The sequence below is a fragment of the Saccostrea echinata genome, unplaced genomic scaffold, assembly GCF_033153115.1.
Source record: "Saccostrea echinata isolate AGI-Se365-2 ecotype Australia unplaced genomic scaffold, CSIRO_AGI_Sech_v1 ptg000028l, whole genome shotgun sequence".
Taxonomy (NCBI): domain Eukaryota; kingdom Metazoa; phylum Mollusca; class Bivalvia; order Ostreida; family Ostreidae; genus Saccostrea; species Saccostrea echinata.
The window spans coordinates 12690645-12708282 of record NW_026889777.1 but is presented as its reverse complement, the minus strand read 5'-3'; the positions used below and the strand labels follow the sequence as shown (position 1 = coordinate 12708282).

General features: G+C 34.2%; 1 long non-coding RNA gene across 3 annotated transcripts; it reads left to right on the top strand.

Moving 5' to 3' along the window:
- Positions 1-2029: 2029 nt before the first annotated feature.
- LOC133193770 (uncharacterized) lies at positions 2030-8003 on the top strand. Of its 3 annotated transcripts, none has more exons than XR_009722007.1 (4): positions 2030-2110; positions 2954-3067; positions 3350-3473; positions 7659-8003. It is a non-coding gene; the product is annotated as an uncharacterized LOC133193770 (long non-coding RNA). The 3 variants fall into 3 exon arrangements; XR_009722006.1 differs by having other exon boundaries at positions 2954-3080; XR_009722008.1 differs by lacking the exon at positions 2030-2110 and adding an exon at positions 2420-2502 and having other exon boundaries at positions 2954-3080.
- The last annotated feature ends 9635 nt before the right edge of the window (positions 8004-17638 follow it).

Genomic DNA, 17638 nt, shown 5'->3' with positions numbered 1-17638 from the left:
ATATATTTCTTGCTTTTATTAATTCTAAGTGTCTGTCAAACATATATGCAAATTTTTACCGAAAGACGTTCATTAGAAAGAGGAATATCCACAATGTCTCGATAATTTCCGAACAGCCCTCGTACATGACATTCCAAGGATTATTTCAAATTTTAGTGATAGTTATAGATCTACTTGGTAAATATCTACCTTTAAGTATATGGACAAGCAGATATTCAATTGTAATCACTATTTTTCGTGCTAATGACTGTGATATACCCAAGCCAATGGCAGAGAATAATATATGAGTCGATGGTAGAGAGTGCCAATATTTTCGTTGATAGACTTCGTAATATGTTACCGAAATGTTTGTGGCATGTATGCATTGATATTTTCTGGCAGACTTGCAAATTATCGCAAGGAAAAGTAAAAGTACTGACAAAATTAGTATCATTTATATGTAGATATTTGCACCATATGATTGGGTCACTTGATGACTTATGACCTTTGGAAGAATCCAAACAAAAATGATATGTTTGCTCTCTGTGTGCTTTTGCAACAAAGATATACCACAGAAGTATATAAACATAATTTAGTTTATGAACATTTTAAAAAAAAAAGATTGAATAAACGTATAGATTAATCTTTTGTCCTCTTTGTGCAAGATGGGATATTATATAGGGTAATATGAGCTTAATTTGTAGAATAGTGAAATACAGGTTGAAATGAAATTGAAATAGAATCCTTCGTTCCCTTTAAAAAATTAAATAGTTTTTAGTGGCTTTTTTGACACATGGACATTTCTACGCCAACAGATAGAGAGGTTCTTAGTAATCTTAAATCTAATAAAAATGATGATCTGAAATATTGTCCCGTAAATGTTCAACCAAGCCCCTATCCCTTCTCATCAAAATATAAACTTGTGAAGGAGAAACTTCAGTTGCTTGTTTTATAAAATGTTCAAGAAGTGGTGCAAATAAAATTTTGATCCTTAGAATACTCAAAAGAACTTTTCGACAATGTAAAATCTCAAAACTTTTCAAACATCAATACCATCAAAACATGTGACATTTCTACGCTCTATACGACCAATCCTAACGCCAAGCTATTGTAAATTTATGAAACATCGTCGATATATCTAAATGTTGAGTTAAAGACCACAAAAAGAATTTTATTCTTCTCAGAAAGGAGTTATTGAATATATACTGCTTCATATGAATATAAAACAGGTAAACTTTCAAAGGGACACATTTAGTTTCCATCGGAGTTCCTGTTGCCGTTCAGGGGTTTTCTCCCTTATGCAACTTGTGGGTCTCCCAAGTCTGTATATTGGACAAAAGAACTCTAAGTCAGGATTAAAATGTATAAAAATTTATTATTGGTTGTTGTATTTAATTTGCATAATCTATTTGAATGATTATCCCTATTTCTTGCTCCCGTAGAAATATTATTTCTCTCCCAATTAGAAATGGGAATAAAATATTCTCAAATGGGAGAATTAAGTTTTAGGGAATTATAAATAAATTTACAAACGTATAAAAGTATTTCCCAAAATACTGGGAGTCCCTTCACAATACAATTGATAGTTATGGGAGAGTTATTTCACCTCCCAATAATTTTCTCCCACAGAACAATTCAATATAATTATTAAAAGTAAAAATAAAATATTATCCCAAAATTCATCAGCTCCCATAAATGAATTATTTTTCAATATGAGTTATCCATTGACTTTCACTCCCAGATATTCTGGAGATGTGAGCTGTAAAAGTCAACTTACAAACTGACTAGTCGATCGATCTGCGCTGGCTTATATAGGCATCGGGCTCGATTGTCTTGACGTCACGACAAAGTGAAAATACCCGCCATCTTTGTCATAGCAAAGAGGCTTTGATATGCTGGTAAATATACAATGGATGATAAAATAAAACATACAATTAATTAAACATATTATTCGTCGTTTTATAGTCCAATATGTTACAGGGAGTATTGTTTAACTTATACTATATTTCCACAGAAGTGTTTCCCAAACTGAAAGTAAAGGGAATAAATAGGGAACCGTAACACGGCCCCCTCCCATGTGAAGAACATTCGTCCTCGAATGGTTTTATACTTCAGTTCAGGAAATTAAAAGGTGGGTACAAGTTTTATGTTTCCCTAAGTTGTTGGCACAAAAACGACTTACATTAAAAATGCATACTATAATTGACAATAAATTGATAAGTATATGTACATCATAACATTCAACAGTTAACAAGATATTTGATCAAACAGATAAGTTATCAATATATGAAACATTCACAACAATAGCATCACAGAATAATACAAGTATTAGATATGTACATAAATATAATACAGAAGTTAATGTCCTCATCATATGTAATATCACTTCCTTCACAAACTTCTCGGCATTGTCTATTTCAGAATATTGGAACAAACTATCCATAGGAGGCTTTGTACGTCAGAGTTTGGTTTTTCTTCTTATATGGTATACATTCCTGGATTCATCTAAGGATGGCTTTATCCGTAAGAAATATTTAGCGTGGGAAATATATATTTGTGTAGTACAAATATCCCATTGATAATTTGATGGAGGGAGTCTATGCATTAGATTCAAACCACATGGGCTTATTTGTTCCCAGATATGGTTTTAATCTATTATGGTGGATAATATCCCCCTTATGTTTTGCATTTTTCCCTATTCTGTAAAGAACATCATTTATTCTTTGTAAAACAATGTATGGTCCCTTCCATTTAAGGGATAACTTTTTATGGAGTCCCATATTTTGATTTGGGAAAAAGACCCATACAGCATCTCCTGGGTCATATTGATTTTGGTGAATTTTTGCATTGTAATCCCATAACATAGCATCAAAAGATATGCTTTGTTTATTTCGGGCAAATTCATGTATTTTATTTAATTTTTCTGATAGATTTTGGGCATATTCAGAACTTAATTTTGATTCATATTTTTCAGGATCAACTCGACCAAGCACTAAATCTACTGGGAGTGTGACCGATCGCCCAAACACCATTTCACATGGGCTTATCCCTGTGGCTTCATGGGAAGATGATCGATATGCCAACATGAGTAAGGGTATCAGGTCATCCCAATCTTTTTGATTTTTGCTAACAAATGCTGAAAGCATATTTTCAATTGTTCTATTTGCCCTTTCTATCATCCCATCAGACTGAGGTCTGTAGGGAGTGGTACGGGTTTTATCTATAGCCAGTATTTTACACATTTCTTTGAAAACATCAGATTCAAATGTTTGTCCTTGATCTGAGTGAATTTGCATTGGGACTCCAAAAATGGAGACCACATGATTGATTAACTTCTGAGCTACTGTAACTGATTTCTTATTTCTAATAGGGATAGCATCAACCCATTTGGTGAAGTAGTCTCCCACAACTAGAAGATAAGAATTTTTCCTGTGAGTCATTGGTAAAGGACCTAATATATCCACTGCCCATCCTTCCATTGGAGCACCAACCAGGTATTTTTGTAACTGGGCCTTTGGGATTTTATTAGGAGATTTTCTAGCTGTGCATTTGTCACAGCTTTTACAAAAATGCTTTATATCTTGGGACATTTTGTGCCAGAAATATTTATCTTGGGCCTTTGATAGAGTTTTATTGAAACCCAAATGTCCGCCCGTTACATTACAATGTATTTCTTTCATAACTTTCCCAATGATAAATTTTTGGAGAACAGTTTGAAATTTTGGTTGCACACTTTCCCATTTATGATACAATATTTCATCTATATAATGAAAAGAATCAAATCTTGCCCGGTAATATTTACATGTTTCACTCATATGGGATATGTCTTCCCAGAGAGGTTTCTGTTTAGCTTTGACCCATTTTATTACTTCCCTTAGATCTGGGTCTTTACTTTGTAAAACTTTTATACTATTTTCTGGTTCTTCATTTCCCAGATGTATTTTAGTTTGTTCAAGTTGTGTAGGGCTTATCCCAGAGGGAGTTCCCTTAGACCTTGTGGTAACAGCACAGTTTTCAGGTACACCACTATTAATGTTGGGACTATCACTTACATCATTATGTTCAGTTTCAGATATTATATCCCTTTCTACTTGGCATTGGTTTTCTTTGGGAGTTTCATTTAGCAAATGTTGATTGAAAGAAAATTTGTCTTCTGCCTTACTGCGATGCTTACAGTCTAGATCTCCCTTGAGACAAGGTCTGCGGGACAAAGCGTCCGCATTATTATGAGTGCGACCTGCTCGATATTCAATTTTGAAATTGTATGAAGACAAAAATTCAAACCAACGTGCTATTTGTCCCTCTGGATTTTTGAAATTCAACAACCAAGTTAGGGACCCATGATCTGTTCTTACTTTGAATGTTTTCCCATATAAATAGTGGTGAAAGTGCTTTATTGAATTCACTATAGCTAATAGCTCCCTTCTAGTGATGCAATAGCGGCGTTCCGCTGCACTAAATGTCTTACTGTAATAACTTATGACTTTCTCTACTCCCCCCTGCTCTTGGGAAAGAACGGCTCCCAAACCTATGTTAGAGGCATCTGTATCTAAAGTAAATAAGCCTTCTTCATTAGGATAGGAAAGAATGGGAGAACTAGTTAATGCTCGCCTTAGCTTGTCAAATGCTACACGGCAATCATTATCCCATACAAACTTCTTATTTGCTTCTGTAAGTTTATGTAATGGCCTAGCCATATCTGAGAACTTGTATATAAATTTTCTATAGTATGAACAAAGACCTAAGAAGCTTCTAACTTCCTTAACATTTCTAGGGAGGGGCCAATTGTTGACTGAGTCAATCTTTGAGGGATCAGTGGCTATCCCATTTTCACTCACAATATGTCCCAGAAAGGGAACTTCTTTTTGCAAGAGAACACATTTCTTTCGGTTCATTTTTAAATTAGCCTCCCTCAGTCGCCCAAAAACTTGTCTTAAATTGTCAATATGTTCTTCAATAGTTTTAGACAATATTATTATGTCATCTAAATAAACAAGACATATTTTCCATGAAAGATTTGATAAGACCCTTTCCATTAGTCTTTCAAAAGTTGCTCCCGCATTGCATAAACCAAATGGCATGTTTAAAAACTGCCAATGTCCTCCCCCTGGTATAGAAAAAGCTGTTTTGGGTTTATCTTCAGGTGACATTTTAACCTGCCAATACCCACTATTAAGATCTATGGTAGAAAACAATTTTGAACCTGACAAGGCATCTAATGTTGTATCAATTCTTGGAATGGGATAACTATGCTTAATAGTGACATCATTTAACTTTGTATAGTCTATACAGAACCGGATTGTCCCATCCTTTTTCTTAACAAGGACTATGGGAGAACTCCATGGACTGTCTGATGTTTCTATTACCCCCCTATCTAACATATCATTTATTTCCTTCTTAGCTTCAGTCATTTTAGCTAAAGGAATACGTCTAGGAGGTTGCTTAATCAGGAGTGCATTTCCCGTATTTATTCTATGCTCTATTAAATCTGTTGAACCCATATCGGATGATGAAAGGGAGAAACTTGTTTCAAATTCCCTTAAAAGATTCGCTAGTCTCTGTTTCTCTTCAGAGCTAATACTAGGATGAACCCTATCTAAAATTTGTTGTAAATGATCGGGCATATGGGAGTCATTCCCATTACAATAAGCCCTTACATTTTTCACAACTTCCCCATTCTCAATATCTTCAACCCTTTCTATTGAGGCTACTACACTACCCTTGTGTAATTTTAAACTTTTGTCACCTAAATTCAAATAACATACTGGGACATTTTCCCCATCTACTTCTACCAAAGTTTTTGAAATCAATACTTCATGTTTTCCCATAAATTTTTCTGAGGGTTCCACTATGGCAGTACCCCGCTGAAAATTGGGACTTTCTATCCTAGCAGGGGCAATAAATTCACGATTTGGGGGAATCACTAAATCTTCTGTCAAACGAACCCTACAAGAATCAACTACACTATTTTCATCACTAAAACAAGGGATTTCTTCTCCCTGAATTTCAATTCTCATTTTCTTCAAACAAATCTTACACGAAAACTTTTTCATAAAATCAACTCCCAAAATACATTTGTTTTCAATATTTGCAATGATAACTGTGTGGGAAACATCAATATCTCTAAGGCTAAATTTAAGGAGACACTCTCCCACAACTGGGATGTCATCTCCATTTGCTGATCTTAATTTCACACTACAAGGTTTAACACTTGATTTTTCTACTAATTGTATCTTATCAAACAGTTTGGGGCTTGTAATAGTCACACTTGATCTGGTATCTACCAATATTGTTGTTTGAATATTTTCTATTTTCCCAGCTATAAAAATTCCCTCATTTCCTTGAACATCTCCCACTAAAATACTTTTGGGACTTTGTTCATTTTGAGGTTTACTCCCTATCTCTAAATTCTGATTTTTCCTAGTCTTATTTTATACCGGATCATCCCCTGTACAATTACTTAATGGTTTATTCTGGGGCTTGTTCCCAACTCTCGCCGATTTCTGCCCCATGAATTCGACGTTTGATGGTTTCCCTGTCTTTGAAAACCAAAGTCATTTCTATGAGGGGATGGCTTCTGGGAGTATTGATTCCCCTGATTAGTTCTATTTCCATAACTATTTCTTGACCCATATTTGTCATGTTCCCAGTTGTTGAACTGTCTGGGCCTATTGTTTGAAAATCTGTTTTCCCGTGATCTCCCATAATTTTGGGACTTCCGATCAGAATTTTTCAAACCTGACAAAGAGTCTTTTATGTCTTTTAGCAAAGAAATAATTAAATCTTCATTTTTATTGTTGGAAGGGTTTTGAGAGTCTATGTTTGAAGTTACAGCATTTACTGGCTTTCCTCTGTGGGCATCTGCCATTTTATGCGTCTCTAATCTAATTGCTAAAATTTCAGCCTCCCCAATATCTTTAGGCCTTGCCTCCTGAATTCTAAGGCGCATATCTGGGTCTGGGAGAGCATCTATAAAATGATCTAGAGCTAAAATGTTTGTAAGGTTAGGATCAGCAGTCGGGTAGGATTGTCTGATTAATTTCTTAATTGACTGAGCTAATTTTGATAGGGACTCATTTTCTCCCTTAATCTTATTTTTCAGTCTTGCCCGATACATCTCTGACCTTTCCACTGATCCAAAACGCATACTGAGAACTTAACAAGGGAGTCAAAATCCCTAATCTGAGCTTCATTAAGCTCCCCTAGAATTGCCCTAGCATTCCCAGTTAAACTACTGGCGAGATACAAAGACTTGGTTCTGTAATCCCAACCATGTAACTCTACCAAAACTTGAAATTGAGCTAAGTAATCTTCAAAATCTTCTACCCCATCATATGTTTGTGGTTTGATTGAGACTGTTGGTTTCACTTGACTGGGAGAATGTAGGCTATTGTCATTTCTGTTCACCCTTGAATTTGGGGACATTGGGTTTCTGAAAGATTCAAATCTCTCCCTGGCAACCCCTAGAAATGGTGATTGACTGGGACTTCTAGAATGATTCCCATATTTATGTAGACCAATAGCTTTCCCATGATTTTCAAGCGATGATAACCTCCCTTGTAATTGATGGGACTCTTGTCTCATTTGTGATAATTGTTCTTCAAAATTTTGCTTCATGCAAAGAACCTCCCTATTTATATTTTCAACTGCTTTTAACAATAGTTCGTTTATATTTTCAGAACCCTTGGGAGCTGATGTTTGTTTTGGTGAAGATTCATTTTGAAAGAGTTCTTCATGGGATGAATTTTCTACTTCTGCTTGGGATCTTGGATCAAAAATAATCTCTCCCGAATCATCTAAATGACTATCCTCCCGTGACATTTTTAAGAATTTCTTTTGGGAGTATTATTTTACTTTATGATGTAAAAAAATTATTTGTATAATTATTGTCTTTTGTCCAATCAGATAAATGGGAATAAAAATTGAAGAATCCCACTTCTGACACCAATGTTGCCGTTCAGGGGTTTTCTCCCTTATGTAACTTGTGGGTCTCCCAAGTCTGTATATTGGACAAAAGAACTCTAAGTCAGGATTAAAATGTATAAAAATTTATTATTGGTTGTTGTATTTAATTTGCATAATCTATTTGAATGATTATCCCTATTTCTTGCTCCCGTAGAAATATTATTTCTCTCCCAATTAGAAATGGGAATAAAATATTCTCAAATGGGAGAATTAAGTTTTAGGGAATTATAAATAAATTTACAAACGTATAAAAGTATTTCCCAAAATACTGGGAGTCCCATCACAATACAATTGATAGTTATGGGAGAGTTATTTCACCTCCCAATAATTTTCTCCCACAGAACAATTCAATATAATTATTAAAAGTAAAAATAAAATATTATCCCAAAATTCATCAGCTCCCATAAATGAATTATTTTTCAATATGAGTTATCCATTGACTTTCACTCCCAGATATTCTGGAGATGTGAGCTGTAAAAGTCAACTTACAAACTGACTAGTCGATCGATCTGCGCTGGCTTATATAGGAATCGGGCTCGATTGTCTTGACGTCACGACAAAGTGAAAATACCCGCCATCTTTGTCATAGCAAAGAGGCTTTGATATGCTGCCATGCCGATCGGATCGACGAAAGGAATCACGCACCCTAGAGCGCGGATAATTACTGTTTGGTACATTTGGGACTTGTGCTGATGAACTTCGTAAACATAAACAAAAGCAATCGTAAACAGTTAGAGCGTGACTTGGGAATGTAAGATGTCGAGGAATTTCGGGGTAACGCTAATTACCGACCTCGTCCCAATGATGAACATGGTAAATATACATTGGATGATAAAATAAAACATACAATTATTTAAACATATTATTCGTCGTTTTATAGTCCAATATGTTACAGGGAGTATTGTTTAACTTGTATTGTGTTTCCACAGAAGTGTTTCACAAAGTAAAGGGAATAAATAGGGAACCGTAACATTCCTACAGATTGTTGGAGGACCTATAGTATCTCCAAAGACTCGTATTGTCAATGAGGATCTCCAGCATCTTTTTGATATCTACTCAGACTCTACTTGTATGTTGAATCTGAATGATTTTGAGGTCACCTGAGTCACTCAGGTGACCTATTGCTATCACTTTTCGTCCGTCGTCGTGCGTCGTCCGTCGGTCGTAAACTTTTGAACATTTTCAGCTTCTTCTCTGGAACCAGTGAACCAATTTCAACCAAATTTGGCATATAGCATCTATGGGTAAAGGGGAACAAAAATTGTGAAATTCGTGGCCCCTGCCCCCCTGGGGCCTGAGGGGTGGGGCCAAAACCATTAAAATTAATGCAATCTTTAAAAATCTTCTTCTTTACTCCTGGACATCAAGCAGTCAAACTGTTGGCATGATTGTAATAAGCATTGAGCCCTCTACCAAAATTGTGAAATTCATGGCCCCAGGGTCAGGGGTTCTGGTGCTAGGGCGGGGCTATATAGATCATATAGTGAAAGTGCATTATTTCTTTGAAAATCTTCTTCTCTACTCCTGGGTATTATTGAAACAAATTGAATACATAGTTATGATGAGCAAGGGTGACTCTACCAAAATTGTGAAATTCATGGCCCCAGGGTCAGGGGTTCTGGTGTTAGGGCGGGGCTATATAGATCATATAGTGAAAGTGCATTATTTCTTTGAAAATCTTCTTCTCTACTCCTGGGTATTATTGAAACAAATTGAATACATAGTTATGATAAGCAAGGGTGACTCTACCAAAATTGTGAAATTCATAGCCCAAGGGTCAGGGGTTCTGGTGTTAGGGCGGGGCTATATAGATCATATAGTGAAAGTGCATTATTTCTTTGAAAATCTTCTTCTGTACTCCTGGGTATTATTGAAACAAATTGAATACATAGTTATGATAAGCAAGGGTGACTCTACCAAAATTGTGAAATTCATGGCCCCAGGGTCAGGGGTTCTGGTGCTAGGGCGGGGCTATATAGATCATATAGTGTAAATGCATTATTTCTTTAAAAAATCTTCTTCTCTACTCCTGGGTATTATTGAAACAAATTGAATACATAGTTATGATAAGCAAGGGTGACTCTACCAAAATTGTGAAATTCATGGCCCCAGAGTCAGGGGTTCTGGTGCTAGGGCGGGGCTATATAGATCATATAGTGTAAATGCATTATTTCTTAAAAATCTTCTTCTGTACTCCTGGGTATTATTGAAACAAATTGAATACATAGTTATGATAAGCAAGGGTGACTCTACCAAAATTTTGAAATTCATGACCCCAGGGTCAGGGGTTCTGGTGCTAGGGCGGGGCTATATAGATCATATAGTGAAAGTGCCTTATTTCTTTGAAAATCTTCTTCTCTTCTCCTGGATATTATTTAAACAAATACATGGTTATGATAAGCAAGGATGCCTCTTCCAAAATTGTGAATTTCATGACCCCTGGATCAGAGGTTCTGATATTAGGGCGGGGCTCTATTTATTATATAGTGAAAATGCATTAATGCTTTAAAAATCTTCTCTGCACCTGGGCATATCAGAGGCAAAAATAGTAAAAGTTTAATAAGGAAGGGTATTTTTACCAGATTTTTGAACATCAGAACCATTTGATCAAGTGTTCTGATCCAGGCCAGGGCTCTGTTAATTTGTATTCTATTGAGAGGAGTTATTCCCCTTTGCCATTTACTTATGTTAATTAATCACTGTAAATAATGTACTTGAGAGGTTAATAGAATAAGAGAATTATGCAAGAATTTTTATTGTAAAATACAAAAAGTACTTACCTTGAGAGGTTAATAGAATAAGAGAATTATGCAAGAATTTTTATTGTAAAATACAAAAAGTACTTTCATAATTTTAATGATCAGGTAGACTTGTAAGTAACAGATAAATAAAAATGAGACAAAAATAACTTGTCTTATTAAATGTTCATCAAAGACCAAGAGAGGCCAATGTAAGAGATTTCAACAAGGAATTAAAAGAGTACAGAAGCACTGATTATAAGTTTGTTTATATACTGTCTGGTGAGAGTGATAAATGGGGAACAGATTAGAACCTAATTTATGTACTGTTAATGAACACTAGACTAATTATTTTGTTGATCCTGATCACCCTATTTTTCTTGCTTTTGGGCAACAAAGATTCACCTTTCAGTTCATTTTATACTCTATGGATCCTCTAAATTGTTGTATTATACTCAGGTGACCGTTAAGGCCCTTGGGCCTCTTGTTTTAACAAATGATATAGATGACCTATCACAAGATATGAAAATTTTTATTGAGGAAGCTGTTGTTCATGATGTCAAAAAGCCTGCTCTTTAATTACTTTGAATCATATGTCGATTAGATATATCCCAGTGAACTAGAAATAAAGACACAACAGAGTCTGCCTCATCTGTTTCATATTTGGATGTTTTACTGGTTATAGACGAGAAAGGCAAACAAATAATTTATGACAAACAAGATGACTTCAGCTTTTCCATTGTCAATTTCAACATCACCTGCATATAGTTCTTATGTCTCCCCACTTATTCGATACGCTAGGTCATGCTCTAAATACGATCATTTATTAAACCGAGAATAAGTTGATGTTGCAATGATTTCAACAACTTAAAGTAAGATTTTCGAGAATACTGCGGCCGTTGTTATTACCACCTTTGTGAATACAACCTTTTATTGGGTCGTATTAGGCTATTGTATTTATACTAAATTTGACTATTGAGTACTTCGTCAACCTGATTAATACATGAGGCTCACGGCAGGTGTGGCTAGTGGACAGAGGGTTGCATATTCCTCGTAGGCACCTGATCCCACCTCTGGTGTTTCGAAGGATATGGATCCGTGTTTTTGCCCTACCCTGTTTACGATTCGAATCTATGAGATTGATCACCATATATTCGGTTTTCTCAGCTTTTACACTTTAAACATGGGGATTTTACGAGTATTCAAAATAAAAATAAAAACTGTCTAACAAAATGTTCAGATGCTTTTATTGACAACTACACAGCGTAAGACGTTGAGTAAAATAATAAAGATTGTGCAATTATGGATCCTCCTAACACAATCTAACACGATATTCTCTGTTGAACTTTCTCAGTGGTGTTACAAAAATTGTATTCCATCTTACGCTGTTGTCATTTCCACTACAAACATCATATTTCTGCATCTACAATACAATACCACAGAGTTTGTATTCTCTGCAGGTACAGCATTGAGGTAACTCCAGGGTTTCCAGTTCAAATCTATGATAGTCATCACAGAATACCCAGACATTGAAGTAACGGTGTCGATCAGGCAAACAAGCACTTGTTACGCCTCTACCATTCGAGCAACCCCTGTGAGATGTTAATAAAAGTGCATAAAATATAAGAAAAATGGAAAACAAAAGTACAGAAATATTAATAATATTACTACATCATGTACTTACAGTTTCCTGCCACAGTCAGCGTATGTTATACATTGCCGGTGTGGAAATACAACATAACATGATCTCCTGTGTTTAATAATCTTTGTAACGTACTTGAATTTGTGTGGGCAAAGATTTGTCAGTCCAATATTTGAAACTGTGCTGAAAGATTTTCATACACTTTCAGTTACTGAATGCATTGTAAAGTATTATAATACAAAGTAACATCAAGGAAATTAGTCTGCATATTAACCTTGGTTCGCAGTCGCACGAAGTTTGATCAAGAAACTTCTTTATTCCTGGTCTGCACTTTAAAGCACGAAGAATTTTTCTCCTGAAATACAATAAAATCCAAACTTTAAAATGTCCTTTAAAGGAACTATTATAGACAAATAATCAGCATAAATTATCAGGTTTTAATACATATCAAATCCTTTGCTATTCAAAGAAAAAATACCAAACATAAGTTTTTAGCTAGTAGCTAGTATTTGTTCAAAAATTCAAAATTGTCAATTCAAAAATTGTTTTAGAAGAGGTGTACAGCATCAATAGAATTATAAAGGTCACACAAAGGTCTTTCAAATTCTAAACTTTTTACATTTACAGGGATTAAGAAAATAAAGTTTAAAAAAAACTACGTTGCGTATGTCTATTATCATAAACATATTAATCATACAATCTAATGCCGAAAAATTTTAGAGGAAAATATTCACGATCAAGAATTTCGCCAAACAAGAAGTACCATTTAATTTTTAAAAAGTCAAGAAAAAAAATGTCTCAGGCTTAATATATAAATTAAGTATATATGAAGGTCATTAAATAAACGTAGAAAATAGCGCCTTGCCCATTTATTAAATAAGTCTCTATACATGTACTACTATATACTATATTTACTACAATTATTCGGATATCAAGATAATTCGTCTTTTTTTAAACGTGTATCTATGGTTTCACTAGTTCCGTAACCCCTGTTCATGAGTAACGCATGTGAAGATTTTTTTTTACTGATACTGGTAATTTATTTTATTGGACGTTGTTTATCATCGAATTCAGAGTCTCTTAAAGGGGCCTGGACACATTTGCATTGTTTACATTTCAAATTTCTATGCTTATTCTAAAATAAAACAAGTTATATGAATTGAATTTACATGTATATTCTTTATATCATGTCAAACATCTTTTTTTGTAAACAGGGCACAATCTCTGTTATTGTTAATATTTACCAGATTTGCAAAATTTGTTAAACTCTGAATACATCATTGAGCACAGACTGACAATACTGGTGAGTTGGAATTGCTCTCTAATATTTCTACTCTAAATTTTCTGGATGATAGTTTTAATATTTTTCGTTATTGTACAACAAAATTTATACTTTTCTTAAATATTTAGGATAAAATTTACTTTGAGAAAGTGCAAGGATGTGTCAATCAAACGGATCCCAAAATTCGAAGTTTCAATAATTTCCAGATAAAAGAAGTTTCTGAACACGTTTTTATTATATTTCCGTGTAAAATACTATGTTGTTTTACTATAGCAACATATGTCATTATATTATACAGAAAATTGGAGAAAATATTAACTTTAAATCTGTGTCCAGGCCCCTTTAAAATATTGAAAAAATCCATGACATTTTTATACATGTTTCTCTAACTTTTGAAATAATTTCTGCTTCCACCAGCTTTTTTTATTTGGAGCTAGTAATGGCGCAACATTAAATTATATCTTTCGCTGTTTTCTGGCGTCATCCAACGTCACCTCCCCCCCTTTTCAATGAGGACTACTTGTCCTCTGCAATTAATTTTGTTGGTTTGCAGTTAAATATTTCAGATTATTTTGTAATTTATTATGATATATTTAAATTTTTAAATTCAAATAATTCTGATTTATTGTTGAAATATTTTTACCAAATTTGGTTAATAGGACGTTAAATTAAAAAAAAGGTTATGACAAAAGTCTACTTATTTTTTTTTAGTGAACTTGTATACGTAATACATGTATTTGTGTTCATTCAGCGTAATTTTTACTATACATATACATGTTTATGAAATTACTTGGTATAATAAAATACTTCTTATCAGAATAATTGACAACATTGTCTTACACATCAGATTTAGTTGTCAGCAAATACAATTTATTATTAAGTCAAATGCTGTCTGACGTTTTTCATACTAACTGTTAGGCCATTATTTACACATTGAATTGTCGACGGATTTTCCGTTATTTCCCGATCATGACAAGAAGCACACCGCGGGTGTTACCGGTCGGCAGGGGATGTTCACTCCTCCAAGGCACCTGATCCCACCTCTGGTGTTTTAGAGGTCCGTGTTCGCTCTGCTCCAAAATTTGTATTGTTAAATGGACTTTTGAGCTTGAATACTGTTCGTTATCTCGATACATTTCATTCAAAATTTAATCTGAAACCTGTGCTTCAGATTTGAGTACCATTAATGCAGATCGCATGTTATTTTGTACTCACAATTTTTTTCTGGATGTGAAAAATTGTAGAAAATAAAGTGAATTCTAACCTTATTGACAAAGATTGATCATAAGAATAGACCTTCAAATTTGGCTTTGTAGGCGCAGTCTTCCAGCATTTATACTTAGCGTCATATTTCCCATATCCAAATCTTATTTCATCACATTTCTTCTTAGAGGCGTCAGTGAGACAGGCTCCAAGGAAGAATGTTGCGAAAAATAACCAAGCGCACTGAAATTGAGACTTCAAGATAACATTCAAGAACAAATTGACGAAAAAAAAATAGAGACAACGTAGACAAAAATACTTAAACCGAAGTGAGTGTCTGATTTGACAGAAAACTTAAACACAAAACTTAAATGTATGGATACATATTGGACCTCATAATGGGATTTTGTACAACAGAAACGATCGACTACATGTATATAACGCACTTACGATGACAGAAAGAACCTTTATTTATCATTTCTCAAAGAAAAAAAATGACGTTTTTGAATTTGATACATCCTAAGATGATAAACATACAAATTATGAAAGTAAGTTTGTAACTGTTTTTTTACTTTCAGGGTACTAGTTGAATGTTACAATTTCGATTTAACAAGCTGCATTATTTTAGCTAAATTTAGTTAATAAATTTGTAGACTGTCAATTTCTTTTCATTGATAATTCTAATGATTAAAAGATGTATGTTAACAGGAAAAGAATGAGATAATAAATTTTACCTTCATGGTGGAACACTTCAAAGTTCAACAGAAGCCAGTAAAGTTTAAAGGTCTTTCATACGTAAGCTTTATATACCTTTTTCTAGTTACATGAAAATATTTTTAAAAATTAATTTGAAACACAGTCACGAATGAAATTTTATCTTTTTAAGCTAGAAAGTAACGTTATTGAGGAAATAGAAGTACTAACTAAAACATTTATCTTCCCTAGATTATTACGATAGAGAATTACTCGATAGCACTTTCATTTTCGCTAGATTATTGCGATAGAGAAGAACTGACTAGTAAATTTATTTTCCCTAGATAATTGTTTGGAATGCTAAAATTTATAGTTTTTCAGTATTTCAGAGTTTAACGTTACGATTTTTATTCAAAAGACTGTATTTCTTTAGTTAACTTTCGTTCATAAACATGTACAAAGCTAATTTCTTTTCAAAAACAATTTTAATGTTTTAAAGATGATATATAAAAAGATTATTCATATTTGAATGCAGTTCTTCCACCAGGTCAATAATCCTTAAAAAGAAAAAAATTCGCCAGACAAATATTACGGTAATCCTTTAAGTATTGTTTAAATAATTTTTGATTCTATGTGTTTTGTAGCCTTTGTCCTATCTTAGTAAAAATAATGCAAGTAAAATAAATAAAAATGGAATCACATCCCATGTTTCAGCGCTCTTCGGCCCCTTTTAAGCAATTGCATTGCTTAAAGGATTCAATATACCCTTATCACCTGCAAATGGGGATTATATCTCCAAGATGATTTGATACGCAAGAGCATGCTCCACGTACAAACAGTTTTCAAAACGACACAAGCTAATGATAAACAAATTGATAAAACAAGAATATCAACAGCCTCGATAAAAGACATCATTTTGCAAGTTCTATGACCGATACAATGACCTTGACAACAAATACAATCTATCATTAAGTCGAATGCTGACTGACCTTTTCATACTTATTGTTAAGCAATTATTAAACACTGAATATCTATTGATTCTTTCATCTACCCGACCTTGACAGCGGGTGTGATCGGTCGACAGGGGATGTTCACTCCTTCATGGCACCTAATCCCACCTCTGATGGTTTTTAGAGGTCCGTGTTTGCTCTGCTTCCGATTTGGATTGTTTCAATAGACTTTTGAGCTTAATTACTGCTCGCTTTCTCCATATTTCATCTTTCACTGTTCGTTCTCACCTCTGTCTTTATTACAGACAGACGGATGGACACCTTGCCATCGCATAAGCCCTTCCTTTACCAAAATTTCCAACCACGAAAAGGTTGTTTTCCAACTAACTGATATCCACCTTTTATGTTAAATGTTAAAAAAGAGAGGAAGAGGAGTCTGGTTGATATTTGATGCAGTGTACTTTCTTCTATCTTACTGGTGAATTCCCTATTGCAGATTTTGTCATTACAAATTCCCCACGACTGTATGAAAGTGATCTTCTTTTAACAGTAACAACTTATGAAAACTATATACAATGAAAACAAGCATTCTGAGAGTATTGCATTAGCAATACTGCAGTCCCTTACCTGCAAGTGTTATCTGTTTCCCGATAAAAATTGAAAATGCTATAATTCCGTCAAAAATCAATGCAGTGGAACGAAATGCAAACTTGGTCTATAACTCATCAAGGCAAAGTCACATATCAAAAATCAGCTCAATATCTGCAAGCGTTTAGAAAAAAAGTGCGGAAAACCAACTGGGACAGACTGACAGACAGACAGAGGGACAGACAGACAGACGGACGGACAGACTCAGAGGAAACCTATAGTCCCCTCAGGTTTCACCGGTAGGGGACTAATAAGAACTATTAAATGGAGAAGCTTTTATCAAGAATTTTCAAATAATAAGACAGAATAATATATTTTCGGAAAGGGGTTTCCCTATATAATTTACAATAACAATGAAAACATAAAGCTGCAATATCGAAAAATGAAGCTAATGTTTGGACAGGACATACTTCAATTAGTTATACAAAACTATAGAATTATTTGTGAATAGGGCAAACAGTGTTTTGAACGAATGTATGCTTCATACATTTAATTTGTTACAAGAGATGGTGCTAATTTTATGGTGAACGTTATTTGA